Here is a 24,811-nt window from a genome sequence, read left to right as displayed (position 1 = left end):
TAATGAGAATTTGGGCTTTTTTATTTTTTTATTATAGATCATGGATTTGGGAAGTATGAACTCTAGAAAACTAAATAAATTTAGGTGAAAAATGCGGAATACACTGCTGAACAAAAGTCATAGCAAACCAAAGTTGATAAAAAATAATCTAAACATCCTTATGTGGATAGATTTTGAATTTAAAGTATGCTCTGAGGGACAGATATAATAATAATTAATGCTTTGCACTTCCATGTGATCTATTATCTGAAGATCTTGAGCACTGCACATTATTATCTCATTAAACCTTATAACACCCCTGTGAGGGAGGAAAGTGCTTTATTATAGATATTTCACAGATGAGTAAACTGAGGTATTCAATTAGGAAAAAACATGGCAGCTCAGTAGCAATATTAGCCCATACTACCACAACAGTTAAAGAGCAATTGTTACCATTTTGCCCATTAAGGAAGAGCAGAAACAAATAAAGAAGCAATTAAAGTTATTTTTCTAAAGAGAGGACAGGCCTTCATTTAAAATACCAATTCGATTCAATAGCTTAAAATAGCACTTTCGAACAACCGTTTTAAGAACGCGAAGAAAGAGAAAAGGCTTCTCATAGAAGTTAGGGATGTTCTATTTTTAGAGATTTTAAAAAAATTACTGTACAAGATTCGGAACAACTTTTCAGAGTAAATCTTTGTTATATTTTTTTATAATCAGTACAGTTCAGATATTGAAACTCTCAACTACATAAAAGTTTTTCATAAGAATCGTCCACCATCGACATTTACAAACTACACATTATTAAAGGAATAATCTATCACAATTTTCACTCCAAGGAGAGAATAATTTCCAGAATTGTTTTGAAATCCATTGAAAATTATGCTATTCTATTATTTGCTAAGTTAACCAATGCTATTGTAAAAAGCAGAAGTAAACACACAGACAGAAAACCACAGATATGAAATACTAACTCTTATTCACGTGTATCAGCAGAACTGTGTTCTTTCTTTTTTAAATGAGTTCTGGTAACTTACTGGAGACCATTACACTTCAGCCAGGTAATTTAATGATTTTCTGTATCGGTTGGAAAACAATTCTTAAAAATCAAAACACTAAGCTTAGGGTTTTGTGGGGGTTTTTTTAATCTTTTTAACAGTGTAAAATCACATATAATTTTGTTAGATCTTTCATTTATCTGCTTTTAAACACATAATAGCCTCCTTAAAGATCTTATACTTAAAACTTTTAGACTATAGACTTTTTTCCTGAATAAAAATGTCAAGTTGCTTCTCAAATAAGTGTTCATAAAATGTAATGACAGCTTTCAGCTGGTATGCCTAATAGGGAAAATCACTAGATACTTTTCAGAATTTTAATTTTCTTTTTTTCTGCAACAATCAGAGGAGCAGAAGAATGAAAATAATTGTCCCCCCTAATAGCACCATTTTCCATTTGGCAAACATTCAATGTCCACTTAGCAACACTGAAAAATTCCTTCTGTTTACTACTGATACAGAACTATGTAAGTGCAGTGAACAGTTTGATTGTTTGCTTACAATATTTGCAAGGATACCAATGAGTAAGGTATGTTATATGTAGAGTTTAAGGACAGAAGGGATTTCAACCTGGTTTGACTTTCTGTAGCCAAAAGGGCATTACAGTTCACTTGGTCTTTCTAGAAAGACTGATTTACAGTTACAGAGCTAGACAATACACAGGTTCATTTGAGGACTTTCTTGAAACCACTCCTGCCTGTTTCTACATCATGGAAATTTCTTATGAGCAATGACACAACCCTCCATTATTTCTTCCTGATAAACCGTACTCACTATAAACTGTTTTATCCATTTTAGACATTCAGCTTTGTCCACTCCAATTTTCCATCAGACTTTTTGAAATAAGCAGTGTGCTATCCTGTCAGTGTCTCAACAGTGAGGGAAACTGAATGTCAGTGTCTCAAGGGTGAGGGAAACTGAATGTCCATACTAAACAGGCATTAGCTTATCTACCTTGTCTAGGCTAATAGATATATTTCTAGGAGACTGGAGAGCTTCATTACAATATGGCTATGTAAAGTAAACACAATGCAAATAACTTCCTTCAACCATGCTAAATCCATCTTCATCATTGGCTACTGGCATTATGTTTTGATCTGACATTATAGTTTTAGCCTGTCCCCTTTCATTTTAGAGAATAAATAAGGGGAAAGAAGTTATTGTTGCTGTAAAACTGATGTTTTGAAGCAGATGGACCAACATTTTTAATTATAACATGAGTTATAGTTCTTTTTTAAAGTGAGATAAAATAGAGCATTGGATCACAAATAAAAGGATATCCTAAAGTTAACTTTCTAAAATGTATTTGTCTCGATATAACTATGAGACTTGGGCTTCTAAATTACTTAAGTACTTTTGCCAATTGCCTTTTTAAACACCTATGGATTAATCTGTTTATAAATCATACATGGTAAAGAGATGCTTGCCTATGAGAAGATAGACTGCGCTATTAGAATTGTTGTTACCCCAAGAGTGTTTAGGCCGTAATTCCACAAATGACACTCTCCCTTACTAAAGAAAGAATGCATATGGGAAGAGAGGAAGTAAGAAATCTTCTTAATTCTGAAGAACTCTGAAGCACTTACAAGAGCAAATGAATATTTTGGGTTTAGATTGTTCGGATTTTTTTCCCCAGTACAGCTTCTAACACGTGTCAAGGTTTAATGCTAACATTTCTTCCCAAAATACTAAGATTAAATGAATACAAGTAACAAAGGGAAATATAGGGTAGTGAAATAAATGCAAAATTAGAATTCAGAGACTTCAGAAATATAGTAAAAGCTCTCCTGAAAACATAAAGCAAAATATTTTCAAGTGTTAAATTTTGAAATGCTCACTTCGATGAAGCAATTTTCTTGTCCTTTCTTCCTTCAATATAAGCTTTTATTGTTCACTATTTTCCTCAGGATCAAAACTGGAATGTGCAGGTAAAGAGTAGGAACATTTGGCAGACAGCAGAACTTCAGTTTTCTTTCAGGTATCTAATATCTAAAGGTTTTATTTCTGACAATTTTATTTTTAAAAGTGTCACTGATAGGAGGCCATACTCCAATGACTGTATTATTGTGTACCCCTATACCAAATTCTAGACATACCCTCTTCTGACTCAAACTAGACTATGCAGAGTTTTAGTGTGATGCATTATTTTTGATCCCTTCCATTAGAATCTAGCTTGAAGCTGTCAAAGACTGGGGAGGTCCCCAAAGACACATGTAACAACAAAATCAGAAAGGAGAAAAACTGCTTCTCCTGAGGCCCCAAATTAGAGACAAACGAGACATTTTATATCTATGCTGTTTATCTTCTGACAGAACAAGTAAGCAATACCTCTCAAGTATATTAAAATTGATAAAATAAAGCTACAGTGTTGGAAATGTAAATGCACAGCTCTCTACACTTTGCATTATCCTGCCTACCAGTTATCAGAAATACTTTGTCTATAATGCTTCCTTCATAGATATTTTTAGCTGGTTATGTATTCTTACAGAAAATCTCAGCCCTCCAGTTCTAACAACCCCCTCTACAGCTTATGAGATCAGCAGGGGATGAGATCAAGGTCCTTCCATAATTCTCTTTATTTCGATTCTTCTTATTGTTGTCTTTCTAGGACAACATTGTTAAACTGTGTAAGAAAAAAGCTACATTTCATCTGCAATAAAACAAACAAACAAACAAACATCAATCTGTATCAAGACAACTTTCTTTTAAATGAGTTTTGACAATATAGGAAAGAACAGAGGAAAAGGCTGTTGTGACAAGGAGGTCAGCCTCATATGTCAGCACATATCACTTCAGATGTATTCATTCAGTACGTCCAATTACCATGTGTATTGAAACTAGTGAATAACTCCTAGGAGTTCAAACTAGCTTGCTGTTGACTTTGGATATTCCACTTTTTACTAAAGTAAGTTTTCGGTTAATGATCAGATGAATAGAAAAAAGGATAAGAGGTAGGCTAATTTCCCATTCTTCATTGTTTGGTGTACAGTAGAATGTTCTTTTCTTTAAATAGTTACTTTTTTTTGTGTGAGTCATGGCTTGATTTAAATCCCTCTGAAAACATAGCCCTTGCATTGGAACAAAAAGAAGGCAAGCCAAATTCCATTTAATTTAGTAACAATCAAAATAATAGAGGCCATTGTACTCAATTTCAGTTCCCTGGCATGACTGAACAGAGGCTTAGAGGCTTAAGGTACTTTCCAAGAAATTATATAGCAAGACAAAATCTAGCATATAGATTTAGCACTACAATATATGACAATGTTTAGTGATAGATAATGCAGTCCTTTGCAAATCTTGGAAGAACATCCCTCATTTCTATAAGAGGTTGATATAGCCCTTTGCATATTTACTGGTTTGGCATAACCCGATAATTTTATCACTTTTAGCCTGAGATATTTGAGCTTGTTCTGAAACATCTAGATCTTAATATATAAAGGTACAGTGAGATCATGCCAGCAGACAAAATTAAGAGTTTTATTACTAAAAGTTACCCTTATAGACAAAAATCCCAAGGGGTGTTATTAATAACTCTTAACTCATATTCAAAAAATTCTCTACTATATAAACCATTCTGCCAAAACAAAAAAGGCTAATTGTGGAGGTAGCTCATAACCAAGATTAATAATGACAACCACATAATGAGTTCATATTAAAAAGTAAAAAAAAAAAAGTCTACTGAGCATAGAGAGCAAAAGAGACAAAGCAGTAGTGTTGAGAGATTATGCGGAAAAGAGCATTTGACATTTATAAAAACTTGACAGTTTTGCATCTCAAGCAGACTTGGGTCCTTTAGCAGGTAATACTATGACATTTATCTGACCATAGCCTTTTTTCTTACTAGCTATCTTTCCTAACTGTGTAGGCATGAAACAGAGCTAAATGCAGTATTCATTTAGTAAATACATTTGGCATAGAATATGAAAAAAATACTCTAAATTCCTAATTTTGATGCAGTGCTAATTAAAAACCTTTTATGATCTGTTGTTTCATCTCCTAAATCCATTCTTCCACAATCCATATGCCATCAGCTTTCTAATTAAAAAGCAAATACCTCTGAATACTGGCACAAAGACAAATTTAACTTTTGTAGGTTGCTATGAATATGTTTTTGAAGTATGTTTTATATACTTAATTTCACAAAACCTTACCAATATTTGAAATACAAACTAATTGCAAATTATGTAGAATTCAGTGAAATGTTTCCTGCTACCACTAACATTGCACAGTTACTTTATTGACTAAAGTAACACTGTTTTGTTTAAGTGAATGGAAATCTTAGGGTTTTTTTTTTTACCATATTTATTTGAAACTAGAAAGATGCTTCACATACTTTACAGCCAAGTAAATGCTATGGGAAGACAATGCTCACAATTTTAAATTTGCAAGATACTGAAATCCTGTTGAACTGACAAATTGCAATACCTCATTGCAAAAGAGCTTAATTAATATCTGGAGACTGCACTGGCTTATTGGAAGTTAAAAAGTCAAACTAAATCAAAAGACTAGTATATTTCTTCCCAAATCAGCATATTTTATTCTTGTAACTTTTAAAAGTGATGTCCTGTACTGTAATTAAAGATAACTCTACAGGTTGGGCAGAGAAGAGATTCAGAGCAGCCCTGCAGAAAAGGACTTGGGGGTGTTGGTTGATGAGAAACTGAACATGAGCCAGCAGTGTGCGCTCACAGCCCAGAAAGCCAACCGTATCCTGGGCTGCAGCAGAAGAAGTGTGACCAGCATGTCAAAGGAGGTGATCCTGCCCCTCTACTCTGCTCTCATGAGACCTCACTTGGAATATTGTGTACAGTTCTGGTGTCCTCAACATAAAAAGGACATGGAGCTGTTGGAGCAAGTCCAGAGGAGGGCCACAAGGATGATAAGGGGGCTGGAGCACCTCCCGTATGAAGACAGGCTGAGGAAGTTGGGACTGTTCAGCCTGGAGAAGAGAAGGCTGCGTGGTGACCTCATAGCAGCCTTCCAGAATCTGAAGGGGGCCTACAAGGATGCTGAGGAGAGACTCTTCCTTAGGGACTGTAGTGGTAGGATAAGGGGTAACGGCTTCAAACTTCAGCAGGGGAGGTTTAGGTTAGATAAAAGGAAGAAGTTCTTTACAGTGAGGGTGGTGAGGCACTGGAATGGGTTCCCAAGGGAGTTGTGAATGCTCCATCCCTGGTGGTGTTAAAGGCCAGGCTGGACAGAGCTTTGGGCAACATGGTTTAGGGCAAGGTGTCCCTGCCCATGGCAGGGGGGTTGGAACTAGATGATTTTAAGGTCCTTTCCAACCCTAACTATTCTATGATTCTATGAACTCTGAAACAGAGGTCCTGAAAAATGTTGTTGAGTGCCTTTGCTCTGTCCTTGATTCAGTGCAACCATTTGTGCTTATCTGCAAAATGTTGATGCTTTCATTGAGAACTGCAAACCTTCGGAAAATCATCTGTCATACAGTTCAATGGATGACCTTGACATTAAACTTCTGAAATGAAACACTGAGGTTCCCACACCAGGATTTGGGGTGACACTGGTACTGTGAAAATGCAAAAGTCACATCCTGAATGGGGAACCACTTGAACTGGCTGATAACAAATATCCCCAGATGACCGTGCCTTGAATCCATTTCAACTTTAGCTATCTGCCTCCATCCTCTTTAAGAGTAAAGCCTAGAATGATTTACTAAGAATCAATACCTCTACTTGTTACCTTCTTTCAGGGTTTTAAGTGAGAAGACATAGGAGATTGACAGGCACATGTCAAGGCCCTGAGGGTACAAACAGGCATTTGTGGTCCTGCCCAGGCTCGCAGCTGCTTCCTTTGGCCCTTTCCCAGGGGTCCAGGAGCCCCATTTTATCCCAATCCCTGTTGCAGTGATGCTGTAGGAGAGTCAGTCTCCAGCTCTGTCTCTGCTCTGTCTCCTGGCTGGACTTCAGCTCTATGCTGATGGTAGCTGGACCCTTCAGAACCACCTTCAAGCCTTGTCCCCAGTCTTGCCTCTGGACCCATTTGCTCCTGGCTGGACTCTGTTGATGGACCCCGGACCTGGTTCATTGCTCACTGTGTCTGGGTTGTCCCCTGCTACCAGCACCTTGCTCTGTCCACCATGTTCAGCCCCTATTTGTGGAGCACTGTCTGTGCTGGGGTCACACTCACTGTTCTCTGACAGTGTTCCTATTACTGTACAACTTTATGACTTGAATCCTAACCAGTGACATGAGAAATCTTAATTTAGATTGCTTTAGATCCCCAAACTATTTGCATTGACATCTTCTCTTACTGTAAGTGTCCAAGACTCAAGGTCATCAGATACCTTGCAAGAAATGCAACCTTCACTTTTTTCTTTTCCTCAGTAAAGAGAGAGAATGAGCAAAGAAAATGTGGAAATAGAGACAAAAATGAACTACTTCTTAGCCCAATGGTTAAAAAACTCATTAGAGAGACAACAGTTTTGACAAGATCTGCATCTTTGCAGGACATCTATGCAAGAGGACCTCACCGGTGTGAGTGATCTAACCACAAGGATACAAAAGCAGTCTTCAATTTATTTCTCAGGTTAACGCATTCTCTTTGGAATCACATTTTGGGGCTGATGTGTTCCTATTCTGGCTCAGTCTTGTATTACGCTTGTTATAGATTTTAAGTCTTCAGCTGGTTCCTTACATAGGCAAGACTTCATACCTATCTCCCAGTGATACCATGAATTTTAAGTAATAAGGGAATGGAATGATAATAATGCAAAAGGTTGTTTTGCACACTAACTGAATACTCAAAGTGAAGCAATTTGAGGACCAAGTTTAAAGGTTTTCTCTTGCATAAAGATATCTCAAGACTTCCAGGTTAGCCTCTTACCAGCTTGCACCTACAATGAGCATTCCAAATACTATCTACTACAGCGTACTTCACTGTAAAAGGTTAATAAAAACATACTAGTTTTAATATGCATTATACATGACCACCTCTGCTAACAGGTCAGCCATTACATGTATATGGTACAAGAAGTTCAAAACAGCTTACAGAATAGCTTTATCAAGTCTTTTTTGCATGAAGAATGGAGGTTCTTAATACCAAATTATCATTTTGAATTCTTTTCTGTTCATTATGGTCTGAGAACTCAGTACCAGTAAACTCAAAGAAAATTGAGAAAACATACATTACAAAGCCAGAAAGAGTGAAAGAGAGAAAGAGCATGAATGCTAATGCCACTGCTTTTATAATGTGTTTGGTTCAGAACAGCAGATGTGTCAGTGTTCGCTGATACACTGATAAGCATGAGGTACTCACAAGTCAAGGAACAGAGCAAAATACATCTATCTGCTATTCATGCATATAGCGCCATGCAAGTGCAATCTTTTATTTTTTTAATGCATATGAAAAATTAAAGATTATTGGAGAGAGGTGCGTTTTGTTGGGTTTTTTTCCCCAAAAAAATCCCGTGAAATTATGTATCATGCAATATGAATACTTGTAGATACAGAAGTGTGGAATAAAAATTACCGAACACAGACACTAGCTCTAAGCAACATCAGCTAGCAAATCATCCACCTAAGATGCAGTGGTAAGGACATCATTTCAAGCTACATTGAATACTGCATGGTATAATACAAGCCATTCTGAAAGATAATTAGATGCATAATTTCCTACACAGACAACATAAGAAGCCAAATCAAACTATATTTGTCATTCTAATGACACATTTTTGCTATCTTTAATGTCAATTTGCTGCAATTTTTAACTCCCACTGTGTTGTTATTTTTGGTGAGGAAGACTGCCATAGAGCCCTAAGGTATATCTTGCACAAATCAATATATCAGAATGACAGCTATGAAACTCATTTACAAAGAAAGACCACATGAAGTTTGAGGAAGACTGTAATGGGCAGACCCATAAATTCATGTTTGTAAGACTGTCTCTCAGTTTTCTCACTTGCATTACATATATTTTAGTTTATAACAAAGGTATAAATTTTATTATTTACAGATGCCTGATACATTCATAAACCTGTATTAGAGATGTCAATACTGAAAAGGTCAAAAGTTTCCTTATATACTTATGAAATATAAAAACAAAAAATGATTCTTCCATCTGACTTACAATTCCTACATCTTCAGTGTCTTTTTCTGATAGACGTTACTGTAAAATCTGGGATTAAGTAGTGTAAAAAGGCTGCAATTCCAATAAATTAACAGTGGTTGAAATCAGATCAGCGTAACTTCTTATCTGTCTCCCTCCCTCTCCCCTCTGCCCCCAACCCTCCTAGAATTCTCTTCAAATTATGTTCCTCTTGTTTATGGTGATAAATATGTGTACTTTACACTAAGCATAGTTCATTAATTACAGTATTCTTTACACTTATTAGAGCTTTCAGTAGCCACAGGTTATAACTTCCACATAAATAAACCTGCACACAGGGACTGAATGTAATTTATCTCTGTGTTCCACCTTCTTCAAAAGATGATGTTCAATGATTATTTTCTGAAGTCTTTTTTTTTTTTTAGAGGTACAACCATAAAATTATGTTACTGCTGAGTTTTACTAGGACTAGTTATTGGATATTTGACCTGCCTCAGTGACACAATGAAATCCACTGATTAAAGCTGCATCTCTCTCTCTAAGTGGGAATCAGACAGCCTGTAGCTATCAGAGCACCAGCCAGCACGCTATGAGAACAAGTCAGTAGGAAACAGGGAAGCAATTTCTCTTCAGATTTAAAGGTACACGTGTAGAACTGGGATGTTCATACCAAAATGTGTAAGTCCTGAAGTCATCCCCTCTTTTAATGTGAAATATATGTGTATGCATTATACAGTTCTGGAACGAAGCACTCATGCGACAAGGTGGAGATACAGTGTCATGTCTCTTCACTACTAAAGATGTTTTAAGCTTGACTGTTGCAGCAGCAAGCCCTGTAAAACAGGGTGTAACCTGAGATCCCTGTACCCAGCTTCATTCTGGGCATGAGTAGCAATAAATGCAGTATTTGGGAAAGAAAAATGGGAAGTACAGGCTTGTGGCTGTCAATTCACACAAGGTTTTGAATATACCTGTTCTAGCTCAGACCTGTTTCAAGCAGGGTACAGAAACATTCCTGGAAACAAGGGCTAAAGGCAAGTTCATACTCCCAGTGAGAATATGTCAGCATTAGGCTGCTGAGGAGCACAAACTCTCTTGCATGCTTTTTCTCACAGCTGTGAACCCTGAAATCCTCACTGCGCAGTAGTCTGGTTACTACAGAAAGCGTTTATACATCTTGCCCAAGTCAGATGCTAGTCCAGTAAGTAAGGCTTGGCATTGTTCTCAGTGGTGGGAGATGTAAAATGAGTAGGGAATCAAAATTTTGCACCCTTCTTCCTGCATGATTGTTCTAGTAAACAGTGCTGTTACAGAAAAGCAAATGCACTACTGCTCCATTTTTTATTAAACAACAAAGGAAGATGCCAGTTTTCTTTGATGTACGTTTTCAGTCCTCATCCATCAAAACTATATCCTTTTTGTGCATGTCCCCAACTTGACTGTCAAATTAACAAATGCCTATGGACATTAAAGCAACTGAAACGCTAAGCAGTGACTTGGCTCAGAAATCTATGGCTTAGTCTTTCTGGTCGGAACAAGAATATTTGTTGAAACAATTATCTGCTTAATAGGACAATAAGAAGGCTATTGTACAAGAATATTTTTACCACTATAAAGCCTTCACAGCTGAAACATGTTTTCAATTAATTTCTTTCTTGCTATTAATTTCTGCTAAATACACAAACACATAAAAAAACATGAATGGAATAAATTTTCACCACCCAGAGCTAGTTTTATACAGTGAATACTGAGAAATATAGTGCACTGACTCACTCAATAAATCACTAGACATATCTTATTCCAAAACTGGCAGTAGTTGTTGTTTCTTTATTCTTTTTGCCTTTGTTTATAGGCTTTGCTTCTATGTGTGTCACACTCCTGTCAGAGACACTTTGTACCAGAGGGAAACTACTTCTACTTCATCTGATGTACTGTGCTAGTTTTCTACTACAGAATGTGTTAAATTGCAATAATTCATCCCATACTGCATTTTCAGTTTCTATAACTGAACTATGTCTTAATTATACCCAGCAAATGGCCAACTATAGAGTATGTCTCCTTATCATCAGACACACAGAAGAAGAGTATCTTTGTACTTACATTGTTCTATTCTAACACCCCTCACAGGTCTAATTCGAAATGGTTCTCTACAGGGAGCCTAGAGAGATGCTAATATAATTGTTTGCAATTTAAATGTAAAGAAAATTACTAAGAGGTTCATGAAGGCTGCTCAAAAAATTACTGTAGTTCTTATTACAGGATTCAGCATTTATGAATGCATCCTGACCTAGTTTGCTCTTCTGAGTTTTCAAAGCAAGGACTGTTACATAATGGCAGCTTCATTTAGGACGTACTGGTCCAGATTCTATAGACTATATAAAGCAATGTAGAGATCTTACTACTAGGAAAAGACCTGGCGTACTATGGTTAACTTTCTGTAGGTTTTAAGAAATCTGCAGGGCTGAATAAAGTATAAGCTGAAGGGGCTGTGTGATGGCAGAGCCACTTGCCCCGTTCTGTGCCTGGGAGTGAATGCCTTTTGAAGAGTAAACACGGGAAAGGTACATTCTCTAAATATCCACAGGTGTAGCCCTAAGAAATAATCTGTAGTATAATCTTCCCGTATGCAGAATAGACAGCAGGTCTTCTGCTGAATGATAACTGAAATAAGGACCCTATAAACTAGTTTCTACTGGAAGCAGTAGTCTGTGAGGTAGCATCTCCATGTGTCCTCAGTGTAACTTACATGGATACATAAGTTGATGCATAGGAATGCTGTACCCTCTCTTATTGAAATCTAAGTCCAAAGACCAATATCCAGTTCCTGAAAATTTACTGTATGCAGCATGATTAAAGCACACAAAATGTTTTCTTGCTGCAGCACACCCAAATAAAAAACAATACAAGTAATTCTGAAGGAAGAATATATGCAAACATAGAAAAAAAATGCAAGGACACATATATAATTCATGTTGGAGCACAGTGAAGAAATCCATCAGCTTGCTATGGTCTGAAATGTTAGGACCCAGCAAGTCACTGAGTCAATGCAATCTCATGTATTTACACAGGAGTGCTACTACATTCTGTTGTAGAGCTCCAGGGGAACAGGTAGGCTATGCCTGGCCCAAAACAGCCCCCACCCAGCCACATACATCAGCTACAGTCATCTCTGATCTGGATCTGAGAAGAGTACCCATGAGTATCCAAACACACCTGCTATGGGTGTCTGTAAAATAGTACTATCTTATGGCACCAAATGAAGCAAAACCAATAGATCATTACATAGCACTTCTTTCTTTTACCTCATTTCATGCCTATCTTTATCTCACTTTCTATTTCCCTGTTTTGGGATTATACTTTACAGAGAAGCTTTCTGGGTTCAGTCATGCATGGACATAATGAAAATGTGTTAGGATCACTGGGGGGTCTATAGTGATTGAAGCAACAGCCATGTAGAACGCTGACTGCTAGTAAAAAAAAAGTTGATTTTATTGTCTAATGCCAGCTGAGCAACTCATTATCTTATAATGACATGCCTGTGCCCTCCCTTCACTAGACTTCTGGATATTGAACATAAAAAAAAAAAAACCCAAAACAAAACAAAACAACCAACAGCAACAAAAAAAAACCACAATGGAAAGATACTTCTCCAGTGCTTGGATGTCAATGAAGGACAAAGAACCAACAAAGGCAACTACTGTGACTGCTACCCTGTTACTATAGATTATTATCATAATATTAGAATAACTTTAGAGAAAGCAAACCCTTTTTGTGTACAGTTCCATGTGATAGGCACCTTTTAAGAATACACACAAGCCAACATAATTCATCTTGAGAAACAGATTTAAGAACTCTATGAATCTATACTGGGCTTTGCTCAATGTTCAGCTCATGCTTCCCAGATCCTGACAAAACAGATATACTTGTGAATTTTGTAAGAAACAAGGTTTGGGGAACTTTTAAGCAGAACATTTATTCACTTCAGAAGATAAATACTGGTGGTTTATTCCTTATTTTTACTAACCCTTCTAGATGTATGTTTGTTAAAATAACTTTAGTGAAATAGAAGAGATAACTACCAAACTAATCCATATCAATATACAATAGCAACTGAACATGTACAGGTATTACAGATTACAGCATTTCCTATGAGGAACATACCCACTAAACCTCGTTCTTCTGTACAGATCTCTTTTTCCTGACTGCGCAGTCCCCTTGCATGATGTTGCTAGACTGTCACTGACTACTTCAGGCCCACAATCTTTGGCAGAACTGTGTGTAGAAATAAAATCCATCCATGCTGCTGATTTGGAATGTACAGAGAATGAATGATGTTCTAATTCCCTTGCCCTCCCTTCCTTTGCCTTCCCTTCCCTTTTCTTCCTTTCCCTTTACTTTCTTTTCCTTTACCTTCCCTTTCCTTCCCTTCCTTTCCCCTCGCCCATCTATTTACAAGTCTAACTTTAAGCTTTATATGAGCATATGCACAATGTTGAGAATTAAATAATCTCAAAACTATTAAAATTCTTAACCGCACAGAACTGAAATCGCAGATCTTCCAATGCATGTATTCTGAACACACTACAAAGAGGAATTAGAGAGATGTATTTGTGACTCCCTCCTGTGTGAATTGTTTTCTCCTATATGGTTTAAACTTACTATGACTGATTGTAATAATTTATTATCACTCTCTAAGTTCTGTGAATGGAAGAAGCATATGTTTCCTGAATCTCATTTACCACTGTCAAGTTGAAAAGGTATGTGAGATTGTAACAGATGCATCAGAGACTCCCTGTTACATGAATAAAACCCCAGCAAATTAATACTGGTGAGATGAATTCATGAATATTTACACTGTCCTTGAAATCGATTATGAGAAAAATAGTCATTTGTGTGTAATTTATCAAAGCAGACAGGTGGAAAAAGATGATAAAATATATATTTTTAGGAATATAGGAATATATTTCAATGCAACTTATATTACAAGATCGCACTTTCTTATTCTGACTAGAAAGCCAAACTTTCATTTCAGAATATGCTGATAAACCTGGCAACAGTAAATGTCATGCTGAAATGCAAAGTCAATGGAAACTGTAAATGAAATGCTGGAGCACCCAATATGCAGTTATACTGACATACAGCAAAATAAATCTGGTTTGAGTGCTGTGAAGTACAACTCACTTAATGGTGTTTATCAGATGCAAAATAACACATTTATAAAGTATATAAGTGGCAGCACTGTATGGAAAAAATAGCTGCAAGGTGCATTTAACAAGTTTTTTAAGAGTTTATCTCAGAAAAGTTTGAAGTTGAGTATTTGATGGCACATAAATAAAACAGAAGTTTCATGATACTTACATGCTTCCAAGAATTTTGTAAGCTATAGAATCACGCAATATATAAGCACGTAATTAACATATTAAACATATGCAAAGTGTAGCTCATGCTTAGAAAATAACTCAGAGGAACTCAGTTTCACTTACAGTGGGTAGATTACAAAATGAACAAAAGCCATGTAGTACGATCAGGAACGCGTTAGGCTGGTACTGGCACGTGAAACTGGTTTTCTCCTAGAGACCTGACAAGCCCGGGGGCTGGGTCTGTACATCAGTAGAAAAATTGGATAGGATTTGGTCAGGATGAATAGCTACTGCTGTTGTGAGGATAGCTGTCTTTTACAAATAATGTTATGTACCAGGCTCTATCTTAGGAGGCAAACTGGCACAAATCTTATTCCTTCATAACCTATGAATTATTGTATCTTCATTGACATCCATTTTTCAAACAATCCTCTTCTTCATATGATGACCTACACAAGTTATATAATTTTTCTGCCCCTTTTACTTATATACTTGTTTCATATATATTATCTTTTTCATATATAGGAAAATATTATGTATATCAGTACAACAGGACAGAAGAAATTATTCATTTTCTTTTTAACAGGGATTGCAAAGCTCTAACTATGCATTTGTAGCACAAAAGAAGCATAAACATGCTTATCTTTTCTCCTTAAAATTTATTTTCAGAAAAAGAATAATACTGGCAGAGAAATAAACTGGTATAAACAGGTTGTGTTTGAATAAAGTTGCAAGACATCAAAATGATTGAGTTTCCAGAATAACTTTACACAAGTCATGGAAAAAACCTTTATTGCTTTTAAATGGAACTTCATAGGTTTGTGAAAAGAATTATAAAATGTACTCATCTGCAATAGCAGGAAACCGAGTTCAGACCTAAAAGGCACTTTGAGATACTACTTCATAGGAACTTGTTTTACTTGTTTTTATGGAATGTTTAAGAAAGACAGCTGGTTACTGAGTAGCCAGTCAAATTGCACATGGAATGAGAACATACCTGCAGATTTTGACAATGACCTGCTCTCAAACTGATTTTTGGTAACCCAGCACATCTATAAACAAGTATACACACTAACTTTTCCTTGCTAGGCTTCTAGTAAACACCGTTAAAAGGATTCCAAATGCAGTAGCTTATCATTTAGTGATTCATTCAATAAGCTTTAACAGTATCTTGCAGTCAAATGTACTAATCAGCAACTGAAAGTCCACCTAACTCTACAGTCAACTTTTATGTCTAGGTGTGAATGCTGGTACTGGATGGATGAAGAGGGAAGGACAATGTACAATTAGTTCTACAGTTAATGGTGATTGGTTTTCTAGTTTAAAATATATGTATATTAAAATCTGTTTTTGAATTTCGAACAATTTTATGCATTTTTGTATACCTCTTCCCTACATTACTGGTCTTCAAGGGAACACTGGTTAATGATTAACTCATGAAATCAGAAAATGAAGGCAATGAAACATGTTCCCAACTTCATGCTGTGTGTACAGAAAAATAAAATGGTTTCAAGTAAGATGGTGAAACATATGTTAGTTCTGAAAAACAGACCCATTTATGCAATGATCATGGGTAGTCCAGTTTTAAATTAATCAGTGTCCTGAATTACTCAGCACAATTTTAAGTGAAGCCATAATTGACTTCAGTCTCTGGAGCACCTGCAGAGCTCACAGCCACCTTTCTTTGCATTTTCAAGCTTTGACATTTCATTTTTCTCAGAGTTTTTCTTCTCATTATCTTTTCTGCCTAAGTTGTTTCTTGAACTCCCAGTTACTTCACAGACTGAAGTGGCTGACAGGAAAGTCCAACTAATTATTTTTCACTAAGCTTTGTTCAAATTTGACCTTAGCTGTTATCACCAGTTATTGAAAAGCAACATCTTGTCATGCTGCTACTGCTATCTGACCATCAAACAATAATGTCAATATATTTAGGCTAAGTATATTATTTTTTTTAAACAAAATTAGCATGTATGCATTTGGACAGATAAAGTGCATTTGTAATACGATTTCAAATGGCTGAGTTATAAAGTTCTTGAAAATGAAGGTTAATAAGGAAACCATGTAAAGACATTTGAACACAGCAGTAGTGCATAATGGCTTCTTGATATATAAGGAAAACTTATGTTCTCTTTTAAAGTTCTGAATGATTTTTCATTATGTATTTCCAGTATCCCTGGGCTACAGCTTCATACCCTATGAAGTGCCATCTAATAAAGGCTTTATCCTATCACTATCTGTCATCATCTAGAAGGTGCCTCAGGAAAGGACACATTGAAACATCTTCAGTTCCTCTCACTGGTTCAAACCTTTACAGAAGCCCAGTTTAAAAAAAACCCCTGTAATTCAAGCAATATATATCTGCAGTATTACAGCATGCAAGTACTTTACTTTAGCAGGCAGCAAATCCAAATGAGTCATATTTACTTACACAAAGGTTTCACTTCAAACATAAAATTACAAGGAGAGTTCTTTATTCTTTCAGCTCCCATGCAAGGAGATTAAAAAGCCTTCCCTGTTTCCTTAAAAAAGAGAAATAAGAAAAAAAAAAAACCCAAACCAAAGTATATTTAAATGTAATAGCAGAAAACTACTAATAAAAACATGTTCTCTGAAGAGGTATCAGTGCAGGTAAATGAATTCTGTATCAGACATAGAAAACGACTGTTAACTCTATCTGAGAAACTGCATGAAACCACCGAGTTTTGCACTAATCGTAAGAAGCAGATCTATGATAAAAACAGTATCAGAAACAGTTCAGACAGCTTCAGAAGAGACTCTGAGTTCATGTATTTACACTCATAATCTAAACAATTCAAAAGAGACAGTCTTTAAAATAAAGAAGAAAAAGAATCCTGCAGAGAAATAAATCATGTCTGGTGTGGTGGGTAATAGCCAGTCTGTTGAATTGTGGAGTAATTTAGGTTAAAAGGAGAGGGGTCATCTGCTTCAGCCTCCTGCTTAAAGCAGATTTACTTTCAAAGGCAAATGAGGTTACTCAGGAATGTGCCTAGTTACATTTTGAAAATCTCCAGGGATGGTGATCCCACAGCCTCTCTGGAAGCTCTGCTCCAACTTTTGACAATCAACCCTGACCTTTTTTTGTACATGTCAGACTAAAGTCTGCTTGATCTTCCCCATTACCTCCCATTAAAATAGAATTAAAGTTCCCTGCTTGACTCCTCTTCCCTGGGCTAAACAAACAAAGCCCCTCTGGCTCTGCTCCTGAGTTATGTATTCCTGCTTTCTATCTACCTGCTTTAGTGATCCTTTGCTGGATTTGCTTTACTTTGTCTACGTACCTCTTGTACTGGGGCCCAGAACAACACATTTCACTTCAGATGTGGCCTCCCCAGTGCAAGAACAGCTTCCCCTGGCCAACTGGTAATGATCTTACTAACACGACCGTACTGGTCTGGCTGGGGTGGAGGTAATTTTCTTCACAGCATCTGGTACGGCGCTAGTTTGAATTTCTGACCGAAACAGTGTTGATAACACACTAGTGTTTTAGCTATTGCTGAGCAGTGCTTTTACAGTGTCAAGACCTCTTCTTTTTCCGACTCTGCCTCTGCAGAGTAGGCTGAGGACGCATAAGAAGCTAGCAGAGGATATAGCTGGGAGAGATGACCCCAACTGACCAATTGGTATTTCGTACCATATGACATTGTGCTCAGGAATAAAAACTCAGGAAAAGGAGAAGGAAGGGGGAAGATGTGTTCATCTTCCCAATTAACCATTATGTGTGCTGAGGCCTTGCTTTCCTTGAAATGGCTAAACATCTGCCGGCCAACGGGATGTAGTCAACAAAATTCTTATTTTGCAAGGGGGGAAGATGTGTTTATCTTCCCAATCAACCACTATGTGTGCTGAGGCCTTGCTTTCCTTGAAATGGCTAAACATCTGCCGGCCAACAGGATGTAGTCGACGAATTTCTTATTTTGCTTTGCTTGCACAAAGCAAGTTTTACTCTATTTTGCCCTTTTGATTCTCTCCCCCTTCCCCCTGCAGGGAGTGGGGAGCGAGCGAGCTAGCAGATGTGTATGGACTTACTGCCTGCTGGCATCAAGCCATCACAGCAGCCTTCTGTGTTTAGCTTTTATCACCACAAGAGTGTAGTCCTGGCTCACGTTAATTTGTTCAGCAAGACACCCACTCAGGACCCTTCCAGCAGCACTCTTCCCCAGCACATCAGTCCCAGCACTAACACGTCTTCACTGAACTTCATGAAGCTCCACTGGTTCATTTCTCCATGTTGGATAGCTCACCCTAACTGGCAACCCTTCTCTTTAGCATATCAGCTGTCCCCCAATTTGTTGTCATCCATGAACCTCCTGAGGGAGCCAGATGCAGTATTGACCCCCAAGTTAATGAAACAGGTCACTCAGAGAGGCTGTGGCTTCTCTGTCAGTGGAGATTTTCAGATCTGGATTGGACAAGTCCCTCAGCAACCTGATCTAACTTTCAAGTTAGATGTGCTTTGACCAGGAGGCTGCCATAAATGAGCTCTTGAGGTCCTTCCCACCTAAATTACTGGTACAAACAGAAAATACAGGAGGAAGCCTGCACTTTTTCAATTCATCAGATCATGTCATAGCACTATTCAGAAAGAATAATCAGCTCTTCTCATTCTGACAATGTTTTGGTTACACATCAGATTGACTGTATTCATATACAAGTGATACGGCAAGACTTGACAAATCCGTGTCTTTCTGCAAGAAAAAAATCTAAGTGGTTGCTAATAGGAAGACAAGTAAGACTCCATAACCACTTAAGAAATACCAGATATTTCAAATGCTACTGGAATACCATTATACGGTAATGATGACCACCACAGAGTAAACCAAATTATGTTATTTACACTTTGCTGTCAGCAGGCTTTCATTCCTGCAGTTTCTTCCTAAGTTGATCCAACAGATTAATAAATGCTGGATATAACTGTCACTAGTATATCACAGATTTTTAAGCCTCTCTGTGTGTTATTGTGGAACAGCCTTTTCAATTCAAACTTTCCTTTACAGGATAGTTTAAAATCATACCTAAAGGCATGTGAATAAATTCTTATTCCGCTCTCTCTACTCAAGATATGTTAGAATTACAGTTGTATTCATGAAGGAAGGGCACTCATAGCTCAAACAATATATTTCAGCATTTTCAATCCCTGCAACTCCTTCAATTAACTGGCTAAATTGCACACTCTCTTACCTTGGCAGTCCTGTTCTAATGCACTAGAAACCCAGAGCAGTCCAAGTTAAAATATGATTTTGTATCTATGTACACACACATAAACACACTTGAAGCCTCAAGAGAGAGTTCAGAGAGATACAGGGAGATAAAATTATTTGCTTGTAGACATCTAAATTTTCTGAGAGGAAGCTGTTTGGGAAGTTTTTGAATGTGATTGATTTTATCTAAAATAGACATCTAAAAATGATGAAATGAATTGTTCACTAAAAGTACCTCTTTTCCCCTGCTTACTGTGCAGCTATGTCATTTATCCATGGCTATTTCAGAGAAAGATAGCTTAAGGTGAATGAAGCTAATACCGTCTCCGGCTAAGGACTTCATATTGGGAACTGACAAGATTGCTGTTAGGGACTTTCTGCGTGCTTCCAGTTTCTGAAATCTTATATACAAGGTCTGGCATTATTTGGGATACTGCTGGAGTGAAACCTTCAGTGCGGTATTCACCTCATCTTACTGAAGGTGTCTGCAATATTATCATAACCATATCATTGAATCCCAGTAGCAACTAAAACATCTGTCGTTTCCTGAGCAAATTTGGAATTCAAACAATTTCATTTCCAGTACAATGTAAGGCTAAAACGATGCCATCAACTTGTTACTACAGTTCTTACTGTGGCTTAAACATGGACTTCCCAAGAATCTGATTAAAAAAACCACAAAACTTTTAAAGTCTTAATGAGAAGGAAGAAAAAAAAAAAAAATCCTGAATTCGTATTTTATATAGTGTAAAAAGACTGAGTGAAAGAGTACACAGTTCATGCACGTTAGTTAAGCTAACACACTGAAGTTAACATGACATAGCATATTATTTGATCACTTTTTCTTCAGCATAGTATTTAAAAGATCTAGTATCTTCCTTCAGCTCAAAACACAAATTATTTTGCAGTCAAGTTGAATGAAATTTGCAGTAAGCAGTTCAGTTACTGTGACTTACCTCTGAATTGCCCTGGCATAGTGATTATCAATAAAATTAAGAGCAAGAGCCCAAACAATGATAGATTTATGCACGTAACCTTTACTTGTGTTGGCAAGATTTAAGAAAGTTGTATGCACTATTACCGTAACAGACTTTGGGTCCTTCTTTTATTAGCACTTTGGAAGAGGGCTGGGGCACAGGGAAGGGGGAGAAGTGTCTTCCTTTCTGGAAGATTCAAAAAGAGAAAGCTTTCTGCAATTCAACCATTTATTTTTATACGGAAAGTATTTCCCAGCTAATGCAATCGAAAATATTGCTACTCTATTAACTTATTTATTGGATATACTTTTTCATTCATACTTGTATGAAATGTGTGTACTAACATACTTTGAGATGTACAGTCATATCACCAGATCCTCACTAAGAAATGGCTTGATGTAGAATGCATCAAATGATTTATTCACATTATTCACATTTATGCCTAGTCCTCCTCCTCCATCTGTTATCTGTAGTATTGAACTATTGTGTAATATTTGTACTGTCTTTAACATGTTCACTATTAAAAAAATCAATGTACTTAAATAAAATTGATTTTCAAATATAGCCTACAGGGTATTCTCTGAGAAATTACACCTTGCCTTTAGATTTTTTTTGTTTTATACTACTCGGCTAGACATAATGTTCGGAACTTTATTTTAAATAAATGAATGTTTTAGTTAACATTAAATTTCAATAACTGACTTATAAAAATACATTTTTCTACCTTTTATCTTCTCCAAGCAAAAAGATATTTCTTTCAAACAGAGAATAAAACTGAACAGCTGGTCGAGAGTTTCATTATCCCTATTATGAGATGAAATCTTCTGTTTTCAACTTTGGTTTATTCTGGCAGACTTTAAATACAATATAGTGTGATAAAAACATGGAATTATTATTTTTAGGTCATGCATAATGCTTGAGTAATTACAAAAAAATTTATAGGTGTATGTATGCAAGATGATAGTGCTATAAGACTAACCAAATATTGTAATTACCCTCTTCACAAAATATTCAATATCACCTTAAAAAGACAAGATAACACCTTCCAACTGCCTATATAGAAGCATCCCTGCAACAAGACATTTTTTACAGTGAGACTGGTTAGAGATCATTGTAATTGGTTCTGTATGGTGATGTGAGGTAAATTAATCAAATCATTTTATATTTATACATCAGTGAGACAATGACCTAGTCCATATATTCTAAAGTATGTTGTAATTATAATTAGATGATAAGAACAGTAAACAATATATTGCCAACGGATTTGGTATCCAGCTCTATTAAAAATTCACAGCAAATAATTTCTTGTATTTCCATATACTGTTCTGTTAATCTATAATAACTTTCTGGCATGTTTTTTTGCAATTATTACAGTACAGAGGAAAAAATAAAATTATGTATTGCTGAAATATTAAGTGTATACATGACTCCGTAAACTATCATCATTTAATTAATGCTTTAATGAAAATAGAGTCCCAGATATGTATTTACTGAGCGAATAAAAATGTAATTAAGTGTATTGTATGAAGTACTATGAAGTATGTCACTGCAAATATTGCAAGGCCTACCAACTTTCTGCAAGTAATGCCTCTCTTGCATTATTTATACACATTAAATTATTTTGTGTAACTGAGTACTGAACTCTATGCAGGGATATATTTTAGGCCATAACTGGACATAGTGGTATCTGCATATGTTGATATGCTCAGACAAAACATCTTTTAAGAACATACGAAAAGCTGTGCATACCAGTGTCAGTCCATCTCTATACAAGATCTGACTTCTCAGGGGATATTCATAAAGTACTGCGACTGCAGGACTGGTTATGAATAATGAATGGTACTGCAGCGCCAGGAAACAAAGGGTCATATTCAAAAGGATGACTGGTATCCGATCCATTCTGAACAACTATATTTGGAAAGAAACAACCTCCAAACCTGTTAGTGAAGTATTACCAAACAACCATCTGCTTTGTGGAACAATCATCATGAAAGTATTATTTGTAAACACTCCTGTCATTTTTGATCAAAGCTAAGTTGCCAGTTTTATGCAATTCCAGCATTGCTTTATGTCTATTCTTCTTCTATTCTGACATGACAAAAGCTTGGTTTTCATTTCAGAAACAGTAAATTTAGTAATGTCATATAAGACATGTCGTTAGACGTAAAATACAAAGTCCATATGACTTCACAAATTTGAAAAGATACAGGGTATCACAGATGTCAGAACTGATGTGCTGTATTACATTGCTTTCATATCAAATAACAGTTACCGGAGCTGATGAAGAATGCCATGTCTCCCTTTGAGGATCTCCTCACCCTTGAGGTGAGAAGAATTTAGTTTAAAAAAGCTGATGATAGCACTGGGAAATATTTGAAATGCTTGTTCTTACAGTGGAGACAGATGGAAAATTAGCGACAAGAGGCAATCTCAGTAATTAAGTACTACAGCAAGGGACATTATGGATACAAATACATGTGAGAGTAGAGAAGCGCAGCCCGTGGTTTTGAAAGTCCTTATTTATACAGTTAATGATACTAAAATAATCTGTCTATGCTACTTTATAAAATCAAGTTATAAGGAAGTTGGAAGCAATGTGTGCTCACAGATCTGCCCACTTTTGTGAGGCCTTGATATGTAGAAGTAGCCCTCACCCTACGTGTAAGCAACCTACAACCAGCAAGTCTAGTTGCATCTACACAACTAGTGGTATAGAGTAATAGACAACAACAACAATGTAGAGTAATATAAAACAACAACAACAACAATATATCTACAACTAGATGCAACTAGTGATATGGAGCAATAGAGAACTCTAGGTCAGAAAAGACCTCTGGAGACAATCTGGTCCTGCTTACTGCTGATAGCAGGGTTTATCCAGGGCTCTGACAAGCCTTGGATATTTCCAGCATGGGACATTCCACCACTTCTCTGGACAATTTATTCCCATGTTGAACTGTTCTCATGGTGAAGACTTCTTTTCTTTAATCCAGTCAGAGTTTGCCCTGAAGCTACTTACGCCCACTGCCTCTTCTGTGACCAGGCATCCTTGTGAAGAAAGAACCTTGATGTTCTCTGTAAATGCCTTTTAGGTATTGGAAAACTGTGACTAGATCCTGCTTGAGATGTCTCTTTTCTATGCTGAATGCACACAATTCCTTCAACCTTTCATCATATGTCCAGTTCTCCAGCCCTCTGATCATTTTGGGGCCCTCTGTTGGACACTCCACAACTTTCCTGTGTCTCTCGTCAGCTGGGAGTCTCATAATTGAACACAGTATTCTAGGTGTTACCTAAAAAGTGCCAAGTAGAGCTGAGTAATCACCTCCCTCAATCTGCTCGCTATACACCAGACATTGCAGCCCAGGATGTGGTTTACTTTTCTTGCTGCTGAGATACATATCACTGGCTCAATTTCAGCTTGCTATCCACTGTGACCCGAGAGCCTTTCTGGCAGATATATACCCCTATGTGCTTGTAGAGGTAAAGACTCTGCTTGTGCTGCTCTTTGGAGTTATTCCAGTTACAGAACTATACATCTAACCTTGTTGAACTTCATGTGATTCTCGTTGGCAAGACCTTACACTTGTCCTTGCTGAACTTCATCAAGTTCTTGTTAGCTCACTCTTCCAGCCTATCCAGGTCTTACTGCAGGGTAGCTCTCCCTCTGTAATTGTCCACTGCTCCACTCAGTTTGGTATCATTGTCAAACTTCATTAGGGTACCCTTCATCCCATCACCCAGATCACTCATGAAGATATTAAAGAATGTTGGGCCGAACATCGATCCCTGGGGACTCCCACTTGTGACAAGTTGCCAGAGAAGGAGCTATTTACCACTACCCTCTGGGTGCAATCTGTTGGCCCGTTCTCCACCCACCACACAGACCACTTCTCTAGACTGCAACACATCCGTTTCTCTAGAAGGAGGCTGTGAGAATTCGTATCAAAAGCCTTGGAGAAATCCAGGTAAACAATGCCCACCACTCATCCAACATCAACCAAGCCAAGACTTCTTAAAGATTATGGAGAGTGGCCTTGCAATGACAACAGCCAGCTTTTAGAACCCTTGTGTGGATACTGTCAGGGCCCATCGATTTGCTGGGGTCAAGCTCTTGTAATAGTTCACATACCAACTCTTCTTTC

General features: G+C 37.0%; 1 protein-coding gene across 1 annotated transcript in view; it reads right to left on the bottom strand.

Moving 5' to 3' along the window:
• The window catches only part of EYS (eyes shut homolog), a 797,046-nt gene that overhangs the window by 636,309 nt on the left and 135,926 nt on the right, over window positions 1-24,811 (bottom strand). The gene's annotated exons all lie outside the window — the stretch shown is intronic.

The sequence above is a fragment of the Strigops habroptila genome, chromosome 6, assembly GCF_004027225.2.
Source record: "Strigops habroptila isolate Jane chromosome 6, bStrHab1.2.pri, whole genome shotgun sequence".
Lineage (NCBI taxonomy): Eukaryota > Metazoa > Chordata > Aves > Psittaciformes > Psittacidae > Strigops > Strigops habroptila.
The sequence above is the reverse complement of the archived record's forward strand: the minus strand, read 5'-3'. Positions and strand labels throughout refer to the sequence as shown.